This window comes from Rhinolophus sinicus, chromosome 3 (assembly GCF_057876585.1).
Source record: "Rhinolophus sinicus isolate RSI-liver-muscle chromosome 3, RSI-T2T, whole genome shotgun sequence".
In the NCBI taxonomy this organism is placed as follows: Eukaryota; Metazoa; Chordata; class Mammalia; order Chiroptera; family Rhinolophidae; genus Rhinolophus; species Rhinolophus sinicus.
This window is the reverse complement of record NC_142503.1, coordinates 134,130,477-134,141,065: the sequence shown is the minus strand read 5'-3', so window position 1 is coordinate 134,141,065 and position 10,589 is coordinate 134,130,477. Positions and strand designations below refer to the sequence as shown.

General features: G+C 34.9%; 1 non-coding gene across 1 annotated transcript; it reads left to right on the top strand.

The window, feature by feature from the left end:
* Positions 1-9,711: 9,711 nt before the first annotated feature.
* On the top strand, positions 9,712-9,814 carry LOC141570847 (U6 spliceosomal RNA). Its single transcript, XR_012495295.1, has one exon. It is a non-coding gene; the product is annotated as a U6 spliceosomal RNA (small nuclear RNA).
* Positions 9,815-10,589: the final 775 nt, after the last annotated feature.

Below are 10,589 nucleotides of genomic sequence, written 5' to 3'. Positions count from 1 at the left end.
ATCAAGCAAGCCTATTGGTGGGAGGCACAATTATTATTTAATGTTGATATGTTAATAGAACATATATTTTATTTTCTTTAAAAAATTGTTTTCATTATTTTTAATTACAGTTGACATTCAGTTTTATTTTATATTAGTTTCAGGTGAATAGCATAGAGGTTAGACATTTATATGACTTAGGAAGTGATCCCCCAATAAGTATAGTTAGTACCCACCTGGCACTATGCATACAATATCATTGTTAATACAATATCATTGACTACATTCCCTATGCTCTACTCTACATGCCTTGTCTATTTCATAACTACCAATTTGTACTTCTTAATCCCTTCAGCATTTTCACCATTAGCCCTCCAACTCCCCTCCCATCTGGCAACAATAAGTTGGTTTTCTGTATCTATGGGTCTGTTTCTGTTTTGTTTGTTTCTTTATTTTGTTCTTTAGATTCCACAAATATGTGAGATTGTATGGTATTTGTCTTTCTCTGTCTGACTTATTTCACTTAACATAATACCCTCTAGGTCCATCCATGTTGTCGCGAATGATAATATTTCATTCTTTCTTATGGCCGAGTAATAGTCCATTGTATACATGTATTACATCTTCTTTATCCAACTGTATATTGATGGGCACTTAGGTTGCTTCCATATGTTGGCTGTTGTAAATATTGCTGTAGTGAACATAGGGGTGCACATATCTTGTTGAATTAGCATTTTTTTTTTTTTTTGGATAAATACCCAGGAGTGGAATTGCTGGGTCATAAGGCAGTTTTATTTTTAACTTGTTGAGGAAACTTCAAACTGTTTCCCACAGTTTTCCAAGTAGCTGCACAAGTTTGCACTGCCACCAACAGTGCATGAGGTTTCCCTTTTCTCTGCATCCTCACCAACACTTGCTGTTTGTTGATTTATTGATGATAGCTATTTTGACAGATGTGAGGTGATATCTCATTGTGGTTTTAATTCTCATTTCTCTGATGGTTAGTGACATTGAGCATTTTTTCGTATGTCTACTGGCCATGTATATGTCCTCTTTGGAGAAATCTCTATTCAGGTCCTCTGGCCATTTGTTAATTGGATTGTTTCTTTTTTTGGTGTTAAATTGTATGAGTTCTTTATAAATTTTGAATATTAACCCCTTACTAGTATATTGTTGGTGAATATCTTCTCCCATTTAGTAGGTTGTCTTTTCATTTTGTTGATGGTTTCCTTTGCTGTGCAAAAACTTTTTAGTTTGATGTGGTCCCATTTGTTTATTTTTTCTTTTGTTTTCCTTGCTGGAGGAGAGATATTAGAAAAATTATCACTAAAAGCAATGTCAGAGAGTTTACTGCCCTGTTTTCTTCTAGAAGTTTTATGGTTTCAGGTCTTACACTTAAGTTTTTAATCCATTCTAAGTTTATTCTTGTATGTGGTAAAGGAAGGTGGTTCAGTTTCACTTTTTTCATATGTCTGTCCAGTTTTCCCAACACCATTTATTGAATAGACTGTTTTTACTTATTGTATATTCATGCCTCCTTTCTCATAGATTAAATTGCCATAGAGGTTTGGGTTTATTTCTGAGCTCTCTATTCCCTTCCATTGATATGTGTGTCTGTTTTTATGCCAATACCATGCTGTTTTGATTACTATAGCCTTATAGCATAGTTTGATATCAGGTAGCATGATACCTCCAGCTTTGTTCTTCTTTATCAGCATCACTGTGACTATTCAGATTTTTTTGTGGTTCTATATAAATTTTAGGATTGTTTGTTCTAGTTCTGTGAAAAATACCATTGGTATTTTGATAGGAATTGCATTGCCTCTATATGTTGCTTTGGGTAATATGTATATTTTAAAGACATTAATTCTTCCTATCCATAAACATGATATATGCTTCCATTTATTTGTATCTTGTTCAGTGTCTTTTTCCAATGTCTTACTACTTTCTAAGTACAGGTCTTTTATCTCCTTCGTTAACTTTATTCCTAAATTTTTTTTTTATGAAATTATAAGTGGGATTGTTTTTTAAATTTCTCTTTCTGATAGTTCATTAGTGGTGTATGAAAATGCTACCAATTTCTGAATACTAGTTTTGTATGCTGTTACTTTACTGAATTCATTTATCAGTTCTAAGTTTTTGGTGGAATCTTTGGGGTTCTCCAAATATAGTAACATGTCATGTGCAAATAATGACAATTCTATTTCTTCCTTTCCAGTATGGATGTCTTTTATTTGTGTGTGTGTGTGTGTGTGTGTGTGTGTGTGTGTGCGCGCATGTGTGTGATTGCTGTGGCTAGGACTTCCAGTATTATGTAGAATAAAAGTGGTGAAAATGGGCATCTTTGTCTTGTTCCTTATCTTAAGGAAAACACTTTTAGCTTTTTCCCGTCAAGTGTCATGTTAATTGTGGGTTTGTTGGATGTGGCCTTTGTTATGCTGAGGTAAATTCCCTCTATTGCCAATTTGCTGAGAGTTTTTGTCACATATAGATGCTAGGTTTTATCAAAAGTTTTTTCTGCATCAATTGACATGACCATAAGATTTTTATTTTTCATTTTGTTTACGTGGTGTATCACGTTAATTGATTTGTGGATATTAAATCAACCTTGCATATCATGGTGTATGATATGTTTAATGTATTGCTAAATTGGGTTTGCTAATATTTTGCTGAGGATTTTTTGCCTCTATGTTCATCAGGGATATTGGCCTATGATTTTTTGTTTGTTTGTAATGTCTTTGTCTGGTTTTGGAATCAGACTAATGTTGGCTTCATGAAGTGAGCTTGAGAGCCTACCCTCTTCTTGAATTTTTTGGAATAGTTTGAGAAGGATAGGTTTTCATTCTTCTTCAAATGTTTGGTAAAATTCACCTGTGAAGCCATCTGGTCTAGGACTTTTGTTTGTTAGGAGTTTTTTGATTACTGATTTGATTTTGTTTATAGTAACTGGTCTGTTCAGATTGATTCTTCTTGATTCAGTTTTGGAAGATTGTATGTCTCTAGGAATTTATCCATTTCTTCCAGATTGTCTAATTTGTTGGCATATAATTGTTCATAGTATTTTCTTGTAATGCTTTGTAGTTCTATGGTGTCTGTTGTCAATTCTCCTCTTTCATGTCTGATTTTATTTATTTGGGTCCTCTCTTTTATCCTCGATGAGTCTCATTAAAGGTTTATCAATTTTGTTTATCTTTTCAAAGAACCAGTTCTTGCTTTTATTAATCTTTTGAATTGTTTTTTTTTTAGACTCTATTTCATTTATTTCTACTCTGCTCTTTATTAGTTCCTTCCTTCTACTCCCTTTGGACTTTGCTGTTCTATTTCTAGTTCCTTTAAGGTTAGACTGCTTATTTGAGATTTTTCTTTTTCTTGAAGTAGCAATTCTGTATTGCTAAGAATTTTGCTCTTAAGACTCCTTTCGCTGTGTCTCACAGATTTTGGATCATTGAATTTCACTTTCATTTGTCTCAAAATATCTTTTCATTTCTTCCTTGGTCTCATTGATAACTCATTCATTATTTAGTAACATGTCTTTTGGCCTCCATGTGTTTATGTGATTTTCAGGTTATTTTTTCTTGTAATTCATTTCTAGTTTCATACCATTGTGGTTGGAGAAGATGCCTGATATGATTTCAGCTTTCTTAAATTTATTCAGGCTTGTTTTGTGGCCTATCATGTGGTTTAAGAGAATGTTCCAAGTGCATTTGAAAATAATGTATTTTCTGCTCTTTGGGGTGAAATGGTTTAAAAATATCAATTAAATTCATGTGGCCAGTTGTGTCATTTAAGGCCACTGGTTTCCTTGTTGATTTTCTATCTGGAAAATCTGTCCATTGGTGTTAAAAGAGTGTTGAAGAAATAATGACTGAACACTTCCATAACCTGACAAAGGAAATAGAACTTACGGCTCCGGGAGAGCAGAGAGTCCTAAATAAGATGAACCCAAAGTCCACATAATACTATGACTGTATTACTGTTGATCTCTTCCTTTATGTTGGTCAATATGTGCTTTATGTATTTAGGTGCACCTCTGTTGGGTTCATAAATGTTTACAAGGTTTATAGCCTCTTGTTGGATTGACTCTTTATCATTATGTAATGTCCTTCTTTGTCTCTCATTGTAGTCTTTGTTTTAACGTTTATTTTGTCTATGAGTATTGCTCCCCCAGCTTTTTGTTTGTTTGTTTCCATTCACATGAAATATATATTTTCCATCCCCTTACTTTCAGTCTGTGTGTGTCTTTTGATCTGAAGTGGGTCTCTTGAAGATAGCATGTATATTGGTCCTGTTTGCTTATCCATTCAGCTATCCTGTTTTTTGATTGAAGCATTTACATTTAAAAGAATTATTGATAGGTATGTAGTTATTGCCATTTTATTATACATATCTATCTTCTCTCCCTCCCCTTCTTCTTCTTAAATATGTCACTTTAGTATTTATTGTAACACTGATTTAGTAGTGATGAACTCCTTTAGCTCTTTCTTGTCTGAGAAGTTCTTTATCGTTCCACCAATTTTAAAATGATAGCCTTGCTGGGAAGAATAGTCTTGATTGCAGGTCCTTTCATTTCATCACTTTGACTATTCCGTGCCAATCCCTTTTGGCATGTAAAGTCTCTGTTGGAAGTCAGCTGACAGTCTTTTGGGAGCTCCTTTGCAAGTAACTAGCTGCCTCTCTTGCTGTGTTTAGGATTCTCTCTTTGTCTTTAACCTTTGCCATTTTAATTGTGATGTGTTTTAGTGTGGGCCCCTTTGGGTTCATCTTGTTTGGGACTCTCTGCACTCCTGGACTTGTAAGTCTATTTCCTTCACCAGGTTATGGAAGTTTTCAGTTTTTATTTCTTCAAATATGTTCACAATCTCTTGTTCTCTCTTCTTCTGGTACTCCTATGATGCAAATGTTGTTACACTTGATGTTGTCCCAGAGGTCCCTTAAATTTCTTCATTCTATTTTTGGATTATTTTTCCCCCTTTTGCTGTTCTGATTGGGTGTTTCCTACTACCTTGTCTTCCAAATCACTGATTCAATCCTCTGTTTCATCTAATCTGCTGTTGATTCTTTTTAGTGAATTCTTCATTTCAGTTATTGTGTTCTTCATTTCTGACTGGTTCTTTTTTTATGCTTTCCATGTCTTTTTTTATGCTTACTATATCTTTGTTGAAGTCCTTACTAAGTTTGTTGAACATCCTTATAGCTAGTATTTTGCATTCGGTATCTTGTTGTTTGCTTATCTTCATTTGATTTAATTAGTCTTTGAAGGTTTTTCCTGTTCTTTCATTTGGGACATGTTTCTTTGTTTCCTCATTTTGGCTGCCTCTCTGTGTTTGTTTCTATGTATTAGGTAGATCTACTACATCTCTCTTTCTTGGCTGGTTGGCCTTAAGTCATAGGTGCCTATGGAGCCCAGTGGCGCAGTCTCCCTGATCACCTGTGCTGGGTGCTCCAGACGTGTCCCTTTTTGAGCTATGTGTGCACTGCTGTTGTAGTTGAGCCTTGATTGTTGTTGCATGTCAGTGGGTGGGATTGACCCTCAGGTTGACTGGTTGTGAGGATTAGCCATGACCACAGTGTATGAGCTGCTGTGCAGGGGCTGACCCCTCAGAGTGGGATTCAACCTAGTGGACTCTGGTGCTTGCCAATACCACCCTTTATGTTTGCTGCTTGTGGGGTTAATCAGGTGGTGCTGTATTGTGGTCTAAAGCTAGTATCCAAGTATGTTGGTTCTGAGGCCTCATGAGATGGGCTCCCGTGCATGCTATGTCATCTGTTGCCTGTGACCAGCCCAGGGCTACCTGGTAGAAGCTAGAAAGGAATCCATGGTTGGCTGCTGCTTGTGCTGAACCTGGAAGCATGTGGAGAAGCCACGCTGTGAACCAAGGCTGTCTCCCACCAATACCTAGAATATATTTTTTAAATCATCATTATAAGGAATTGGGACTCTAGCCACTAGCGAATCCAATAAACAAAATTTTATTTGCAAATTACCTGGGGAGGGAAGGAGAGGAAGATAATAAAGAGAAAGTTACACAAAACAGCAAAACTTAAGGAAATGGAACAGAAGAAACAATAATAAATTATAACAAATACTAAACATAAAATCAGATTAAAGGAATAAAACCAACCATTCTAATAAATGTAAATGGAATGAATACCTGGTAAATGAATACCTGGTGCTGGTAAAGAATGTCTCTTCTATACTCTTTTGTTTAATACTTTTAATTATGTGGCATGTGATGCAATTTAAAGCTTTAAAATTAGAAGTAATTAAAGGAGGTTGACTTTTATGCATTTAGTTATGGAAAAATACCATTCATATTTTAAATTCTGTGATTTCCTTAGTGCATTCTTACTGAGATAGCCATGCATGGTTTTCTTTCTTTAGATGTTTAGCTGTTGCTTTGGGTTTTAGAGATATTGAGCAAAATGATAATTTAAATTTTGTTTTGAGCAAATGTTAAAAATATGAGATTGTTTTCTCAAAGTTCTACCAAAAACTGACTCTTTATGATGATGACCAACTACCAAGCTATTTCTTTTCTCATCCCACGAAGAGTTGATTGTTTTTGTGTGGATATGATAATGATGTTTTTATTATATTTTTAACATGTTCATGGCTTTTAAACTACTAATAATTATTTATTTTATCTTTGTGATAATTTAAGATACATATTATTTTTAAAGAGACAGAGGATTGTAAGAAAGGTATTTTCTTAAAGAGTGTATAAATGAGATATAATATATTATAAGACATTATACATTGTCTTATACATTGATGAAGCTAGATGTTTAAAGTCAAGTTATAGTTTCTGATTTTTCCTTGTTATTGAATTTTACAAAGGAATTACAATAGGGAAAGAGAGAATTAATAAGTAACCATTAAGCAGTGATAGTGACTAAGTTCAGATGAGTATTTACATTTCAGCTCATCTATTGCAGGTCTGAGCCTAAATCAGTATTGTCTTTTCATTGCGTTTGACTCACATTCCCACTTTTAAAATAATGTCTTTCCTCTTCTTTTTCTTTCTTTCCTCCTTCCTTTCTTCCTTCCTTTCTTCCTTCCTTCCTTCCTTCCTTCCTTCCTTCCTTCCTTCCTTCCTTCCTTCCTTCCTTCCTTCCTTTTCTTTCTTCTTAACTTTAAAGAAAAGTTTCTGACAATTTTCAAAATTGATGCCCAGGTTTATAAATTGCTCATGAGTAAGCATTGTCAAAGGGAGAATCTAAACCAAGCTAATCTCTTACCAGTGGCTCAAAACCATTATTTCCTATGTTTCCAGTCTGTTTTTTTTTTTTTTTTCTCTGTAATCAAAAAGGGTCAAAATCTATTCTCACATTTCCACTTCTCTCTGATTTCTAGAACACAACACCCAAGTCTTTGATTTTTTTTTCCCCTTGCTAGTTGCCATACAAAGAATTATATGGCTCAATAAACTGAAAGACTCAGCACTGCGTGGTTCATACAAGTGGCTGAAGGGATTTTGAGATAGGTTAATGGTTCTGATTGTTTTCTCATATTGATTTTTAGGATGATTATATTTTATTTATGGAAGTGAAACTTGGACTTGCATGTGAACTGCCTTGAGGGTAAACTAGGCCTCTTACAGGTTGAAAAATTTTATGTGCATTTGTAATGATTTGCAGAAAATACAGAAACGGGGATATGCTGATAAACACATCTTTCATTTTAAGAAAAGATTATGACTTTAGAGAACCTATCTGGAGTAAGATGTTGAATTAGTTTAATTGAATTGACCATTTTTGGTAGCCCACAAAATCAGAAAGAAAGGTGGTTCTTTCTGGCTCAAGTTCAAAGAAAGGTCAAAAAGGTTGATCATCTAGAGTGGTATGTGGATGGGGAAAATATTGTATCTTGGGTGGGGGGGAAAGCTGGTCAACTCTTTCCTGCTTTGCTACTATAAGCCTTTCAAAAGGCAGCTGCAGATTCCCCTTATATTAAGTCGGGATCGCTCTAATTCTGGATCGCTCTAATTCTGGATAAATGTATTTCTTTCTATACAGTATTGGCTTGAATTTTTTGGATCTATTTCAAGTGGAGCAGATGACTAATCACCCCCTTCTGCTAGTTGATAATGGGTTGTCTATAAAACCTTGTTTTTGTATGGTTCCCTTATTGTGAAGTTCACGTCTTTTGAGGAACGTTTACAACTGGAAGGCAAAGAAAATGTCCACTCTAGGGTGTAGTAAAGCTGACAGAAAATAAATAAATAAATAAACAAAAATGAACCACTAAATGTTGTGGCTCTGTTGTGTTTTAGTTTCCTGAGAGAAAGTGGCCCTGACCCCCATGCATTACTGCTTTTGAGATTGTAACAGCAGATGTTATGATATGACAGTTGCTGAAGACAACTAAAGGTGTTTATAACATTGCAGGATTGTGCAGGTGACTTTAAAAACAAAGGATTTGGAAGTGATAAAAAGTGGAGACTGGCAGTAGAGATGCTAATAAAGCCACTAGCTACTGGAGGCAGTGTCCTTTTTTATTTTTTTTTATTTTATTGCATCTGATTGCAAATTAAAGTGGAAAAAAAATTAACCCCAGGCAGAAAAGAATATTGAGCCTCTGCCTCAGTGGTTTTTCAGAACAAGAAAACATAGTCTTTGATTTTTAGATTTGATTTTTTTTTTCTTTTGCCTGCTGGTTGCCATACAAAGAGATATAGCTCAATAAAATGAAAGATCCACAGCACTGTGTTTCATAGCAAGGGCCTGGAGGGATTCTGAGCCAGGTTAATGGATATGATGGTTTTTCCTTCATTGATTTTTAAGATGATTATATTTTATTTATGGGTGAGAAAATAATAGTTAATCTTAGATTTATTGAAAACTTATTGCAAGGCTGCATGAATTGATAACAATAACAGTACGTTTAGGGCAACAAAACTAGACTTGTCGTTAATCTGTTAAGTGCTGATGTGCAAGGAATCTATTGGCTTGAAATTAAATGTGCTCTAACCCACGACTGAATCCAGGTGGGAAAGAGTTATATCTTTCAGGCTGCTCTGAAAGATTTCATTACACAAAGCTTTGGTACAGTGGAGGTGTTTCTTTCTTAAAAACTATGTGAAAAATCTAGGAGCTAAAAGCGCAGGGATATCAGCATGTTGTTCTCTGGAGGCTTCAAGAACTGGTTTCCAAGCCAGCCCGTCATTCATCAGCTTAAAAAACCTACTGGTCAGCCATTATAGTGTCAGAGATTTGAATCTTAAACCAGGATGTGTGGGTTCTAAGATGCAGAAAAAACTCAAAACATTAGCTTATGTTAACTAAGAATTCCATTGTCTTAAAACTATTATAATTTGTTTTTATGTCCAAAATGAATTCAGGGACCTTTTGGATTTGGAGAAAATGTATCTCTATTAATCAAACCCGGACAGTAATTTTGCTCAATAAGGAGAGAACACTAGGCCTTTTTCTCTCAAAGGATCGAATAATTTCCATACAGTCACTTGGTATCTGTGGCTCAGAAATGCCAGCTAGTGGCCCTTGATATGCAGTGGTTATCAGAGATCAGGAGTGGAAAGGCAAAAACATACTCCCCAAAAATTTAATTAGTCAAAATTTTCCAGATAATTGAATGTTTATGCAGAGGGAGGAGAGAAAAATATTCAGTGTGCACTAGAGACAGGAAATTTTGATCACTGTAGTTACTAAAAATAACAACGTAGCATTGTTTTCCAGTATTTCAAAGTTCGCTTTTATTAAAAGTGCCACTGAGTACTCGCTTCGGCAGCGCATATACTCAACTGGACCAATACAGAGATTAACATGACCCTTGTCCAAGGATGAGATGTAAATTCTTGAAACATTTTATGTTTTTGCACATTCAGGCATAAGTGCAACAGGTATGTACAAAAGCTATAATAGCTTAATAGCATGCTACACTTAAGTAATACTAAAAATGTATTACTGTGAGTGGTCTGTAATTGAGCTGAATAACACAGTTAGCAAGTCCATACACAGGTCAGTGAACAGATGTAGTTTGTTTATTTATAGAATGTTTCTTTTCGAAAAACTAGTGGTGAACACATTTGGATCACGTGTATACATTTATAAAAATAATGATTTGATTGTGGTCATTCTTCAAAAAAAGATGCCATATTAACTCATGCTGTAGCTAATATGAATGGTTGAAGCTGATTTTTTTTTACCTGTGTTAAAAGACAAACTGAAGCATATTAAACATTTTAAGAGTTTATCTGAACAAAAAATTGATTCAAATCAGTCAGCACCAAACCGGACATGGTTAGGAGTGCTCCAGTGACAGGAACTAGAGGAAAGACTTTTATAGAGAGGAGGCAGATGCAAAGCAAGGAAATCATTTGATTGGCTGTAACTTCAGAATTCGCCTTATATGAAAAAGCCTAGTAGGCTGTTTGTGATTGGCTGCCTTAGGTTTTGATTTCTTCACCTTGAGGCATTTACAGGCTTAGGTTTCAGTTAGCTTAAGCAGGTTGCTAAGGTATTAGAACACCCTCAGTCTAATGGGCTCTTTGTTTAATTAATTTAACACCTGTTAAAGGCTAATGTTCATTTCAAATCACACTATGGTCTTGTTTTCCACAACACTTAACTTAAATGCTCAGTTATTTTTA